General features: G+C 41.6%; 1 protein-coding gene across 4 annotated transcripts in view; it reads right to left on the reverse strand.

Moving 5' to 3' along the window:
• BACH2 (BTB domain and CNC homolog 2) overlaps nt 1–15,226 on the reverse strand; it is a 369,771-nt gene that overhangs the window by 26,113 nt on the left and 328,432 nt on the right. The window lies entirely within an intron of this gene.

Raw genomic sequence — 15,226 nt, forward strand, 5'->3', positions numbered from 1 at the left:
TTTACAAAGATTGAAAGTGTGCTATTTATGCACAGCTTGCATATGCACACAAACACGTGTGTGCCCACACGCATGCCTGCTCACACACAATGACTTAGACAATTAAGAATATGTTGCCTAAGGCCAATTGTTTTTTCAGATGGAAATGGATTAAACTTGCTGGTGTTCATCAGGGTAAGCTTCCTTACCCTGCACATAAAACCACACATCCTCTAGGTTCTTGCAAGCACTGCTGACCACACAGGAAGGTGAGGCATGTCTACAAATCCTGTACAAATCAAATGAAAGCAGCAATCATGGGGTCCTTGCTAGAGGCTATGGTAGCAGTGATACAAAATTTTAGTGGGGGGAGTGAGTGCACAGCAAGGTGACCTGGTAAACTTTGTAGCTGACTTCTGTGTGTATTAAACTCACTGCAGCATACAGAGCCAAAATTCTTGCAAGGACCTGTAACTGATGTTCAAGATTCAACCTGGACATTCACTCCTTTGGGAGTGCTCTCCAGTCCTCTTAGAGAGAATGAATGACACTGTCCTCTCAGCTCTCATAGCCAGATGAGGAGACGTGCTAGATTCTCCAGGGCAGCACTGATTTCATATCATTGCATTCTTTCCAGTAAGGGAAATTTCTTAGACATGTAACTGAACGGGATTTTAATTGTTAATCTTTTTAAAGTACTCAAGTAAGATTCCATATTAAATTTTTCTGTCAGATGATGAGTCCAGAGATATTTGGTTAAAAAAACAAAACAAAAAGCCATGACTGCTAGACCCACATTATAAATTCTATATGGGCAATCACTGCCATCTCCCTTTTATTATACCTAATTGTGCCTGTTTCTACCATAAGACAGCAAGCTCCTTCAGATCAGGAATGGTTTTGTCTGTCTTTGTAAACTTGCATCTAATCTAACCTGGGGTCTCTCACATGGTAAATACTTGTTAAAAGCTTGTATGTTACCGAATATGTCATGAGTCGAACTGTGTCCTAACATACTACTACTGTGTACGCAAGGTGACAACACAGTATGTTTAGAGGGTGTTGTCTCAAGTTACTTTTGGAGCAAGACATCATGTAAACCAACTAACTGAACCGATCAACTGATCAAAGGCAGGCAGGCAAGGGTCTTTGTTTGCCCCGTGTCACAGTACCAGTATTAAAAAGGAGGTCTGACCGACACTTTTGTATCCTGCTAAGCTGACATGGTAATAGGTTCAGCAAATGTAGTACTGACAATACATCTGTTTTATGTCCTTTTCTTCCAGGAATCTTTAAAAGAAAGTAAAAAAGCAAGGAAATGTGTATTTATAGGTAACTGAAGATGACAAGAATGTCACATGACCTATTCCTTTACTGCCACATGGCTCCACCACAAAGAAAGAAATGGTGACATCAATGCAGAGTTGACCCCTGCCCTCGTAATGATCCTATGCTCCTCTGTAATGTGCCAGTTGCCAAAAGGGTGGATAAGACACTTCGTGAGTTTTGGCAAAGGTGCTCACTATATGGGAAATGTAGGAAACTAATTTCAATGCTATTTATACTGTTCACACAGTTTTTAAAAATTATTATTATACTTTAAGTTTTAGGGTACATGTGCATAATGTGCAGGTTAGTTACATATGTACACATGTGCCATGCTGGTGTGCTGCACCCATTAACTCGTCATTTAGCATTAGGTATATCTCCTAATGCTATCCCTCCCCCCTCCCCCCACCCCACAACAGTCCCCAGAGTGTTCACACAGTTTTTCTCATACTCCCATCCTTATCACCATTTTTTTTTTTGATGCTGTAGGTCTAAGTAAGCCTTACCACTATCTTCCACTGTGGCCTCTTGTAAAGAAAATTTCTAAAGAAGCCAGGGACATCCATGGGGATCTATAGATCAGGAAGCAGTACTGGGAGTCACCCTCTGCCACATGGCTGCAAGAGCTGGAGAAAGCATCTCCGCTCAGGGAAGAGCTGATGCTTAAATGTATGAATTGGACCAAGGATGTGAATGAGCAAAGTCTCCACATCACAAATCAATGGCACTCCTTAGATCACTGAGGCTTAGGAGACTTGCTGAGCTTGAAATGATCGTCATATGGTCATGAAAGAGTCATAGATAAAAAACCTGGTTTGTGAACTGTCACTTAAGCCCAAGGGCAGAGGAAATGGTGTCCTCACCATGAAAGTTCAAGAGCTCATAACTAGCTCTTCTCCCATTCTGGTTTCAGTCCTGCTTTGTCATATTTAAGTCTGCAAGATTTTGCTCAGCTTCTGTGTGTGAGGCTTTGTTTGGTGAGCCAAAATGACCATTTACCAAGTATCTCCTAGTGCCCAGCACTGTGCTCTTGTAACGCCCTGCAAGGCAGGCATGACTGCCCTTATTCTGTAGATAAGGAAACTATGAAGCAGGGAGGTGAAGGAGTTTATCCATGGTCAGTGCTAGTCAGTGGAGAGCTAGGATTCCAAACCAAGTCCAGTCTGTTTCTTCTTCTGTGCTCAGTGGTGTGAGGGAAGGATATGTGCAGGACTCAGGCCTGTGCTCAAGAGATCTAAGATTTAGCTTTGTAGAAGAGGTACAAATGATGAAAAGTTTACTAAGTAACAATGTAAGTAAGTCAACAATGGAAAAGCCATTGCAAGATTATATGAGTAGTCGTCAACTGAGAAATCCAGACAAGTTCAGGATAGGAGACTACTGAGGCTGAGGGGACTAGCAAGGGGGCCCCTTGAACACTTTTGTCAGCACACCTTGAGTGTCTGCTCTAGGTCAAGGGTTGCTTTGATATGATGGCTACTTTCTGAACTGTCACAAGGGTCCCTCCCAGGAACCCATCTCTGGTCTACTTTCGGCAGTGGTAATTGCTCCAGATACACAAAACAGAAAGCAAGTGCCCATCACACCTGCCAGCAAGTGTTACAACAGGCAGAGGCTTTCTAAATACTGGCTTAGCCTCCATCTTGAGAAGGTGGCACTGTCTACCCATTTTTAGGGACCATTTAAATTCATTCATTATACTCAGAAGGCAAATATTCAGGTACCAGTGAAAAGCTGTATGTTCATGAAACTGTGACCACAAGTCTGCATTGTTACTTACTTTTTGTTCTTAACAAATAAGGCTCTAATAATGGGAAAAAATAAGAGGGGGTGGGAGGTGGAGAATTACACACAAAACTAACAACTCATAAAATGGTATTTTAAAAAGTAATGATCATAAAGTTAAAATGGAATGAAGTGGCTATAAATAGAAGAATAGTTCCAATTCACTGATGTTAATGGAGTTGCATCTCTCTGCTCTAAGCAGACCCATCTAGGCTAAAATCCACTGGTCAGCAGTGGCCTCAAGGTATGAGAAACAAATGCAAAATATGGTGTTAGGGACAACTTGGGATAACAGTCCTGCATTTTGAACAAAAATATTTTGAATGCCTCATTTCGAAGAACATTTTTTCACTGCACTTAAATATGTAACTACCTGGTCTCATACTGTGCAATACTCATTCTGATACAGATGAGATGGGATCACACACTGGGGCCAGAATACAGTGTGCCATGTCGGGGCGAGACGTCGGAGAAGGCAGAAAGTTAACCCTCCAACCTCCCACAGACTGCTTCCTAGGAGGCGATGACCTCAGCTAGCAGTTGGCACATAGTTGGTTCAACCCTGAAAGAAATAAGGCCAGGGTAACCGGGTCCGATGGTGCAAGTCAACATGCTGACAATGTGTTGAAATTTGACCCACTGTAACTATGACCCTTAATCCTTTATTCCATTGGATTCTAACATATCATCTCTCTGCTGAAAGGAAGATGGGCTGATGAAAACTCAATTCGTAGAGAAAGTTTGGGCACTGTTTGCAAAGCTGGGGAGCTCAGTGTTTGTTTTGGGGGGCTCAGTGTTTCATGAGACATCCATTTTGCTGCAGGACAGAGTTTATGAGGATACTTATAACGGTTCCATCTCTGGACTATGACAGGGATGAGGCAGTCAGCCTTCAGGCATTTATTGAAAATAGGGTTTGAGGATTTTTGAGACTTGGAACATCATTCTCTACATAAGCTACATGACTAAGGTGTCTCCAGTTGGTTTTGGCAGTATATACACATGGCTGTAGCATTGAGCCCATCTGCAGAAGGCTGATCAGATGAATCCGGAGGACAGGTGACTGCTCCCTGGGAGAGGGCTGGCACGCTTCTCAAGGTCCCTTAATGACAACTTCACAAAAAAGGGAAACTTACATCTTCAGCAACACCATGCACACTTTCCTGATGAAGCTGAATCTCTTACACACTGCAGGAACCAGGAAGATAAAGGTAATGAACCCCTGCCCAAGGGCTTTTTAAAACGCTAGACCACTGACAACCCCTCTGGGTTGTATTTGCACAGCAAGGCACTTGTCAAATGATGAAAGCAATGCTGGTGACAATTAACTCTCCCTTCCCACTCTCTTACTGCACTGCAACCCACTCTGCAGGATGAAAACTTACTTAGTGATCAGGCATCACTCCTCATCTTAATTTTCTATAATTCATATCCACATTATCACATTCTTCTTCCAAAGCAGCATGCTAGACATTTAGAAAGTATTTGTTAAATTAATTCACCTTACTATTTCAACAAAGCTTCTGGTTATTTTAGTATTAATTTTTATTTTATCTATTTTTACAGACAGGGTCTCCCTATGTTGCCCAGACTTGTCTTGAACTCCTGGGCTCAAGGGATCCTCCTGCCTCAGCCTCCCAAAGTACTAGGATTACAGGCGTAAGCCACCACATCTGGCCTCGTATTAATTTTATTTATTTATTTACTGACAGGGTCTCATACTGGTTGTCCAGGCTGGAGTGCAGTGGCATGATCTTGCCACTTACTGCAGCCTCAACCTTTGGGGCTCAGGTGATTCTCCCAACTCAGCCTCTTGAATAGCTGGGACTATCGGCATATACCACTATGCCCAGCTAATTTTTGTATTTTTAGTAGAGACGGGGTTTCACCATGTTGCCCAAGTGGTCTCAAACTCCTGGACTCAAGCAATCCGTCTATTTTGACCTCCCAAAGTATTGGGATTACAAGTGTTAGCCATTGTGCCTGGGCAATTTTATTATGAATTTTAGATAGAGCTTATTTTGTGTTCTATTCCTAAGGTAATAATATAAAAACTAAATCAACATTGAAATTGATTTATACATATATCATTTCATATGGTGGTCCTTTTAGCTAAAGAAAATCATTATTTGTCTTAGTGAATATGTCTTAAAACATAAACAGAGTGTCTTTTCTCTCCTGTGCAGGTTTGAACTTGGATCTGCAGCCATAATGTAAAAATCCTTCCCCTATTTGTAAGTTTTACTCCTGAGACTCTATCTGATCATTCAGTCACTTATAATTTTTTTGTTTACTAATTTTATTTTATTTTTTAGAGATGAGGTCTCACTATGTTGTCCAGGCTGGCCTCGAACTCCTGGGCTCAAGCCATTTTCCTGCCTCAGCCTCTCAAAGTGCTGGGATTACAGGCATGAGCCACTGTGTCCATCCATACTCATTTTTTCATTCTCCAACGATGTGCTAGGCACTCACTGTGTACTATGCAAGGTCTGGGGACTCCACTTTCTTGGATTCAAGTCTCAGCTCTGCTGTCTACCAGCTGTGTCACTTGGGCTGGTTACTTAACCTTTCTGTGCTTTAGTTTCTCTATGCTTTAGTTTCTACAACTGTAAGACAGGGATACTGACAGTGCCTGCCTTGTAGTAAAACCTTTGGAACAGGATCTGGCATTAAGTAACAACCAGTATTATTGCTGTTGCTACAAATATGAATAAAACACCACCTTTTTCTCCAAGGAGCTAACAAGTGACTGGGGAGACAGATGTTCAATATAAATGTTTACAGTGTCACCTGAGTATGTAACAGAGGTATTTGCAGGATGCTGGGAGGACAGGGCTGGAGCAGTAACTGCTAAGGGAATTAGTGTAAGGCTACTTAGAGGAGGTAACACTTGCCAAGTGTTGAGGGCTGAGTTGAAGTTCTTCAGAATAAGTAAAAGAAAGGCATGTCTCACTCCCTCATCATCTTCCGGCTTTTCCTCAAATGCCATTTTCTCACTGAGACCTTTCCTGGTCCTCTATTCACAACTGCCCTCCCCTACCACAAAACCAGAACTGGCTAGATGGTTTGCAGGGCCTAGTGCAAAATGAAAATGTTAGCCTCTTGTTCAGAGATTAAGAATTTCAAGTGACAAGAGAACATTAAACAAAGTGCAGGACCCCTCTGAGCATGGGGCCCTGTGCAATTAGTTGCACAGGTTTTATGCTCATGAAGCTGGCCCTGTCAATAACACATGCATGCACAAGTGCACACACACACACACACACACACACACACACACACACACACACACAGTTACCTATTCCCTGCAGTTGAAATGGACTCCCTGATTTGAGGAGGGGGTGATAGCATCCCAGGGTGGAGGTCAAACAGTAGAACACCATTTGACTTCAACTTTGGGCTGAAAAACATGGTCAGCCCACCAAGGTACTTTTTGATTAGTAAAAAAAGGAAAATCATGTAGGCTCAGTGAGCAAAGGCCTGACTCGAATCCCCATGATAGAGAGTCATGACTTGAATCAGTTAACAGACTCAGACTCCCTGCAATTATTCTCAGGAATTCTTGAGGACAGACCCTACCATAACCCACATTTTTGCTATGATTTCTCCTGTCACAGGGTTTTCAGAAATGTACTTGTAGTTTTTCCTAAATCATGACTCAATACAAACTTTTTAAATTAAAAAACATCTAAAAAAATTATTCAGAAACTGTTGAGGCCAGAACCAAAACTATTATCACTCTCTCTGTGCGTGTGTATCTCTGTAACACTACTTTAATACAACTTAATTACCTTAATACAAACATAACTGGAAAATTGAAATAGTCCTTACCAACTACTAATTTTGACTTCTATTATTTGACTGAATTTTAGTTTGATGTTGTAAACTCATATGTTGGTTATTTACTATTGTCTCTCGGACTCACATCCACTCTTCTCATATTTCCCTCTTGCTGAGGCTGGGAGTTCAAAAACTCTTGTTTCCTAGGCTCTTTTGCTGGTTGACTTATTATCGGACCTGCCAACAGGTGCACAGGTGGGTGAGCTCAGAAGGTGGGAGGCATGAAGACGCTGTGGCTCCTTCTGTCTCTTGCTCTGTTTATCTTTCCTTTCTTGGCGGTGTGTTCTGGAAGTGGCTGCATCCCTGACTCTGTGGTGGAGTGTCCGGAAGGGGCTGTCTGCCCCACAGCTGCAGCTCCCGAGGCACCTGCCCCTCCACCATGCTCACAGGTCCCTTTCATCCCCTCCAGCCCTAGGAGCGGTAGATACTTTCTGCGGTCATTAATCATTAGGTTAGCTCTCCTTCCCTTTTCTGTTCTTCCAGTTTTCCAACACCTGTGTAACCAATTTCCTGTTTTATAGCCCCTCTATTTGAAACACCTGGCATGGTTTCTAGTTCCCTGACTTAACAATCCAATTTACAGACAAGGAGGCCAAGGCCCAGAAAGGTGAAGGGATTTACCCAAAGTCACAGGGCTGCCTGGCCAGGGCTCAACTCAAGTCTTCCGACCGCAGAGTTCAACTCTCACGCTCCCTTTCTACCTGTTGCTGTTTCTCTGAAGTGAACTAGGAAAGAAATGCTATTTCATATGGAAACATGTTATTGTAAATTTTATTACTCTCTCTAAAATATTGTTTTATATAGCTCTATCCAAAGAAGTCTGGCCAATTGGATGCAGTACATCTTTTGGTATGCAGAAGGTGAATCTCATAATTGGTTCTATTTTTCCAGTGTCTGGATTCCTCCTGAAGAATGAAGATAACTGCTGTGTCCCTTTCCTGCTCAATGAAACTCTGCAAATCCTACGAAGCCCTTTTACCACATGGGGATTTGGTAAATTATCAGGCCTAGCTAAGTATTGATCCTTAGAATCTAGAAGACAAAGCAGAAATGCCCTTCTGGCGGGGTGCCACATGGCACCAGAGCTTTGTTCCACAGTGGAATGGCAGTCGGATGAAGCTGATGTCTAGGGGGAGCGTTACGTGTCCCCTCTCTGTGATAGTCGGCTCAGAATGATTATGGGGCTATATAATGGCTGAAACTGCCCCTTAGGTATTTCTTTGGTTGTTTCAAGGTTGATGAGAACAGGAGAAGGTCCCAAAAGCAAACATTCCATATTGTCTTTCCTGAGAACTGGCGACACCTTGGGTATGTGGAACCTTCGTTTCAACTGGGTGGTTTTGCCCATCTCATCTCACCTCCTTCATATGTGGTGCTCATAATTTTCCCATTCAGGTATAGATGGTTATATTTCCTAGGTTAGTGACAGGCAAAAGTCATATATGATACAGATACAAGGAACTATATTCATATTTACCCTAAAAGCATACGGTGAAAACAGAAAATCTCCCTTCTGAAAGATTATAAAATGAAGTTCACAGAATAATTTTTAAAAATCCAATTTCAATACAAGTGTAGGTCTTAAAATAGATATGAAATAGTAGTAACGTTTCACGTTTTTCAGTGTAAAATAAAAGTGAAAAGCATCCCACTCACTGGTAATGAAGTAGTAAAACCTGCATCAAGGTTTATGGTTTCATTCGAAAAACTGCCTCCAAAAGAAAATTATTTTTAAAAAGAAGATTTAGAAAAAATTACCTAATTTCCATTTTAAATGACCCTCTCCCCATTCCAGAAACCAATGATTTTCCTAGGTGAGAATTTCTTGACTCAAGCTCTGGTTTCACCCTCTCAACCCCTCTAGTCATTTCAAACCAACTATGAACCACTTGATCTTCAACCAGAAAATACAAAACATTTTTGAAGGCTTCCAGTGATGAGAAGTTTGGCCCCTCATTAGCACCTTCTAATGATTCTTCATGTTAAGTTTCAGGAATGGAAGTTTTGGCTTAGTCAGTTATGAGTTCTTACACCTTTCTTGTTACTCTCCTCTGAACCACATTGCCTGCGACTACCCCCCTGGCAGATATCTGGATTGAATAAATGCTCCAATCATTGGTACAGAGGACACACTATCACCTCTCTCTGTCTGTATCCTATTTTCTAGAAATGCTCAGATTTCACTGTCACTTATTATTTACAATTAACATCTCTGAGCTTATTTCCTCCCAGTATCTATTGATAAGCCATGTGTCCATTTTAAACTTGCAAAATCAAATTTTTGACCCAAGAGTGTGTACTTGTCTAGATACTCAGAAATCATTCCTATTATAAAAACTACTATTCAGTCAAATTTTTAAAGATCCACTTTCTTCTCTTTATTTTGCAAATTACGATGCAATTTCTGATCTCTAGTCTTTTGACGCTTTCCTTAGCTCCACAGTCCCTGAAAGATTTTGACCATGGCAAGTTGTATCATAATCATATCTATTATTCCCCCTGCAGTTTGGAGGCTTTACTTCATCCAGTCTGGGAGCTTAGCATTTTCTTTTTGTTCATCTACCTAGGGCTTCCTTTCCCTTTTCCAAGTTTTTTCTCACTTTTCAGTCTTATGGTCATTCATTCAGTCATTCTCCTTGACGCACAATATAAAATTAACTCTGGGCTCTTTGCCATCCTCAGTACTACACAGTCAGCCCCGATGAGCAGCTGTTGGTTCCCTCATCTTTACGCTCCAAAGAGAACCACAAATTCATTTTTGTTTTCTGTGGTCCTCTTCGAAAGGTCTCCACTCATTTTGGGCTTGAGTTTTCTTGAACGCCTTATTTGTGGTTCCATACATGTTCCTATAGTTGTTCGTGTTTTTCCAGTGTTTAAAATAAAACTCTGAATGAAAAAGAACTGCTGGCACAATTTACCCTCCTTTTTCAAGAAAAGGGTCCTCATGTGAACTTTGTTTTGGACACTTCTAGCCCTCCTGAATCATCTTTCCCCACAGATGCATAATTTCTACCTTTTTCTTATTAACATAAAAACCTGTTTAAAAATGTCTTGAACCCAAAATTATAAAACTCTAGAAGAAAACATGGGGGAAAAGCTTCATGTCATTGGACTTGGTAATGAGTTCTTGGATATGACACCAAAAGCACAAGAAACAAAAGCAAAAATGAACAAATGGGACTATATCAAACTTAAAATCTGACTCTATCAAAGGACACAATCAAAGTAAAAAGGCAACTCATGGAATGGGAGGGAATATTTGTAAATCATATACCTAATAAAGGGTTGATATATAAAGAACCCCTATGTAAAGAACTCTCATTTAAAGAACTCCTACAACTCCCAACAGCAAAATATAAAATAACCCAACTAAGAAGTAGGCAAAGGACTTGAATAGACATTTCTCCAAAGACATACAAATAGCCAACAAACATATGAAAAGATGCTCAACGTCACTAATTAACAGAGAAATAAAAATTAAAACTACAATGAGATCTCACCTTACACCCACTGGGATGACTACTACCAAAAAAACAGAGTAACAAGTGTCAGCGAGGCCGTGGAGAAATTGAAATCCTTGTGCACTGTTTTATTTTTTATTTTTCTTGCTTGTTTTTGTTTTTAAGACAGGGTCTCACTCTGTCACCCAGGCTGGAGGGCAGTGACATGATCATAGTTCACTGCAAGCTCAACTTCCCAGGCTCAAGTGCTCCTCCCATCTCAGCTTCCCAAGTAGCTGGGACAGGAGGCACATACTGTCATGCCCGGTTAATTTCTTATTTTTGTAGAGACAGAGTCTTGCCATGTTGCCCAGGCTGGTCTTGAACTCCTGGGCTCAAGTGATTCTCCTGCCTCGTTCTCCCAAAGTGCAGAAATGACAGGTGTGAGTCACTGCATTTGGCCCTTGTGCATTGTTGAAAAGATTGCAAAATAGTGCAACTGCTATGGAAAACAGTATGAAGGTTCCTTAAAAAATGGAACTACCATATGATCCAGCAAACCCAGTTCAGGGGATATTTTCAAAAGAATCCAAAGCAGGGTCTTAAAGAGGTGTTTGTACACTCATGTTCACAGCAGCATTATTCACAATAGCCAAGAAGTGAAAGCAACCCAAATTTCCATTAATGAGTGACTGGATCAACAAAATGTGGTAGATACATACAACGGACTCTCAGCCTTAAAAGGAAGAAAATCCTGTCACGTGTTCTAACATGGATGAACCTTGAGGACATTATGCTAAGTGAATTAAACTAATCATAAAAAGAAACTTCTGTGTGATTCCACTTATATGAGGCATTGAAAAGTAGTCACATTCATAGAAACAGAAAGTGGAATGGCGTTTATCAGGGGCTAGGGGGAAGAAAAAGAGGGGGAGTTGTTTAATGAGTACAGAGTTTTGGATTTTCCAAGATGAAAAAATTTTGGAGATCTGTTTCACAACAATGTGAATACTTAAGAGTATTGAACTTATTTAACACTACTGAACTGTACACATAAAAATGTATGGTAAATTTTATGTTATGTGTTTTTAAAATCACAATAAAAAAGGTCTTGAAATATTTTGGACTGTATAAAATCTTCTTTGACTTCATGTTCTTTAAGATGATACTGCCGCTTTCTTCTAAAGATCCTCTCATGTGTACTCTTATTAATTCCTTTTAGCCAGATTACGACCCGAATAGCAGTTCTACCTTTGCATCTTCTACTTTCTGGAAGGTGGAATTGCCAATGTGGCAAATCAATAACCACTCAGGTATTCAACTACTGGTCGAGGAGAATTCTGGTAGCTATTTGACCTAATTCTGTACATGGGAATAGGAACATGGAACCTTTAATTGTCCTGACAATAGGACCCATAAACTCCTACAATATCAATTTTGCTCCTCTCTCTTCTAATCTCCTAGTGCTCTTCAGAGGGCCCCTGCCCTATGTTTCTAGATTTGCTTACAGATCTTATTAGATGTAATTCTTTTTTTTTGAGATGGAGTCTCACTCTGTCACCCAGGCTGCAATGTGGTGGCACAATCTCGGCTAACTGCAGCCTCCACCTCCAGGTTCAAGCGATTCTCGTGCCTCAACCTCCCATGTAGCTGGGATTACAGGCGTGTGCCACCGCACCTGGCTAATTTTTTTGTATTTTTAGTAGAGAAGGGGTTTCGCCATGTTGGTCAGGCTAGTCTCGAACTCCTGACCTCAAGTAATCCACCCGCCTGGGCCTTCTGAAGTGCTGGGATTACAGGCATAAGCCACAGTGACTGGCCTAGATATACTTTTGGCTCTGCTTGTCTTTCCAGTGGTTACATTTTTATTTTGAATATGGAATTCCTTCCCATAGCCATATTTCACTGTGATGTCCTTCTGCTTACCAGGTTACTTGGGTTCTCTGAGAAATTCTGTTTATCACTGTGGCAATAATCTCCAAGTCCATTTTTACATTACTCCTGCTTCAACCATGAATAGACATTGGAGACTGTAACTTCTTGGTTTATCCCATGATTTACCAAATATTTTACTTTCCTACCAATATCAAACTTGCTGGGTTCTGACATAATTGGTATTATGAGTTAAGCAAGATATTCTTCTCTCTTCCTCCCCACTCCATCACTTTCAATTGAAAGCATGTGCCTTGTACACCCTAGATTCTCAATAACTATTAGTTGAACTAAACCGAGCTAGCCCTAGTACTGCCCACTTGGGCAAGCAATTTGAATCCCTCTTTCGCATGACAATCCATCACATATTTGAAGACATCTGTCATACCTGGTTAGGGAATTTTTTCTTCAAGAACTGAAGTCATATTTTCCATCTGAAATCAGAACTGAAGAACTGACAGATCACACGTCTCTTATGGAAAATATTATTTTCTTCTTGCCTCTGGAAGCAAGTAGCTTGACACACCACTAATCCTCCAATAGCCTTGAGAACCCAGGTGCTACCAGGGGAGGCCCACTGGTCTTTAGCAGGGAAAGCAATCTGACCTTGATACCTGCTGTCATTTGTCCCTTTCATTTGCAAAATAGGAATAAATAGGGACAAGCTGAAGACATGTAGGTAGTTAATATACTTGAAAGGCTTTTGAGAGAAAAGTACTAAAAATTCTGAAGATGTATGTATCAGCTTCTCAAGCAGAGCCCTTTCCTTGGCAATAGAAATGGTGTTACTGTGGCTTACAGAAGGAATAAAGCTACAGAGTATGCCTTATCAGCATGGTTGATACAGCAGCAATGATAGTATTTCTACAGTCTTTAGTCTCTTTCATCTAAGTCCTTTACCAACCATCATGTAACAAGCTGAGATATGCTGACTGGGCTACTCAAAGCTGTACAGTAAGCTGGGATAAAAATCATACATGGAAACCAGACTTTTTGCCAAGGGGACGATACACTTCTGATTTCTCCTCCCTTCTTGTGCTTCTGCAATGGGCTCTGCCAATGGAGAACAGTTAATGCTGATGCAATGCAGGCACCATCTGTGCTCTGTGAGGATTTAAACAGCAGCCATTAACACAAAACCCCATATGTGAATTGGACAATGGCTGCCCTGAAGCTACAGGACTCTCAGATAGAACATACCACTCTGTAGCTTTTAGGGATGCAGAAATTGTTATGATCCAACACCCACGCCCCTGAATTGGAGCATGAAGTCAGGTTTGTCAGTCACCCACTTCCCCTCCCTGCTTCTTAACTGAGTTTGAATCTTTTCTATATGTTATTCCTGTCTGTCAAGGGAGGAAACGAAACGGGAGCCGATACCATCTATCAGCACAGCCATGGGTGCCATTTCTACCTGAAGCCATTGGGTTCTTGTCCTGAAGCTTCCCCCAGGACACCAGGGTTCCAGGCATATAAATGACATCGACAGTGACTGGGAGCAAGCCTTTGCTGGGAAGAGCAGTGTGTCCAGGACTTCAGGTTGCTGGGGCATGAAGGCAGGGTCCTATTTATTTTTAATTTTTGTAGAGTTAGGGGTCTCACTCTGTTGCTCAGGCTGGTCATGAACTTCTGGGCTCAAGCAATCCTCCTTCCTTGGCTTTCCAAAGTGCTAGGATTATAGGCCGGTAGGGTCCTATTTTTGACAATGGTGTCATCTCTGGCAGCAGCAGAGATGCTGAGGCAGGGGAGAAAGAAATTTCTAACAATGACTGGTTGGTTGTGTCCAGTTTCTGTGGGGCTGAAACACGCTTTTCACACCAACACAGGGGATGGTAAGAAAAGGAAGTAAGTCACAGGTGCTTCAGAATGGTACCTTGGAGGCTGTTCTGGGCCATCTATTTTGAACATGGCTTGGGACTGTTATGAAAGACCTCATTATTTATAGCTCGTAACTGGGAAAACACCTTTTCTCCTAGAAATAAAGATATCCAAACTTCCTGAAAATGAACCTTTGGTTTTTGACAAATACCAAGGCTCAAGAACACCAGGTGTTCTTGTTCTGGGTGAATCAAACTATTTCTGAGTATACCTTTAAGGATGTGAGTTAAAGCACCTACAGCATCCTGGGTGTTCCAGTATTTGGATGGAATTTTAGTCACTGAGGTTGCAAATCAGAAACCTAAGAAACCTTAAGGAAAAACAAGCCCTCCAGTTTCCTTGCACTATTAGAGCAAGAAATGTCTGGTTCATGGCAGGGAGGATTCATAGAGCTCATCCACAGTAGTTTAATGGCACCTTCCCAGAGAAGCGTAGCTTTGAAAACCTCAACTAAGCTAGCAGGTGTCTGGATGGCATCGTCATTTCTTTCTTTAACAAGCGTGGGAGGCCAGGGCTTAAGAATCTCTAGGTAGAGGCACCATTGTGGTAAAAATACAGAGACTCAAAGCAAAAGGGAAAACTAATACTGCTTTTATATCCCACTTCTGTGCTCATGAACTCTCCTCTCTGTTGATGCCATCTCTCCTCTCTCCTGCCCCTCCATGATCTCTCTGGATAGTCAATCAAAGGGAGGCTGGAGAGTCTCTGAGTTAATGCTTCTGACATGGACTATGTTTCAAGCAGCAACTCCCTGGTTTAGAAAGCAAACCTGATTCTCTTCTGCCCGGCCTTCCAAATTTCCCCCAAATCTACTCCCTTTTCAGTCTCATCTCCAGTTATCCTCTTGATCCTGACTCCTAGCCTTTTCTTTGACTTACTAGCATTTGCCCAAGCCATGACCACTGCCTAGATGCACTGCTGACTCTACTTCACCAATTCCAACTGTAAAATTCCAACATATGAAAACTGTGGAGGAGAGGGAAGATGGTATCCACCAATGTGGAATGAAAGGGCCAGGGGAAACCCTGGCAAAGGAGGTGGCA

Source organism: Pan paniscus, chromosome 5, assembly GCF_029289425.2.
Source record: "Pan paniscus chromosome 5, NHGRI_mPanPan1-v2.0_pri, whole genome shotgun sequence".
Taxonomy (NCBI): Eukaryota; Metazoa; Chordata; class Mammalia; order Primates; family Hominidae; genus Pan; species Pan paniscus.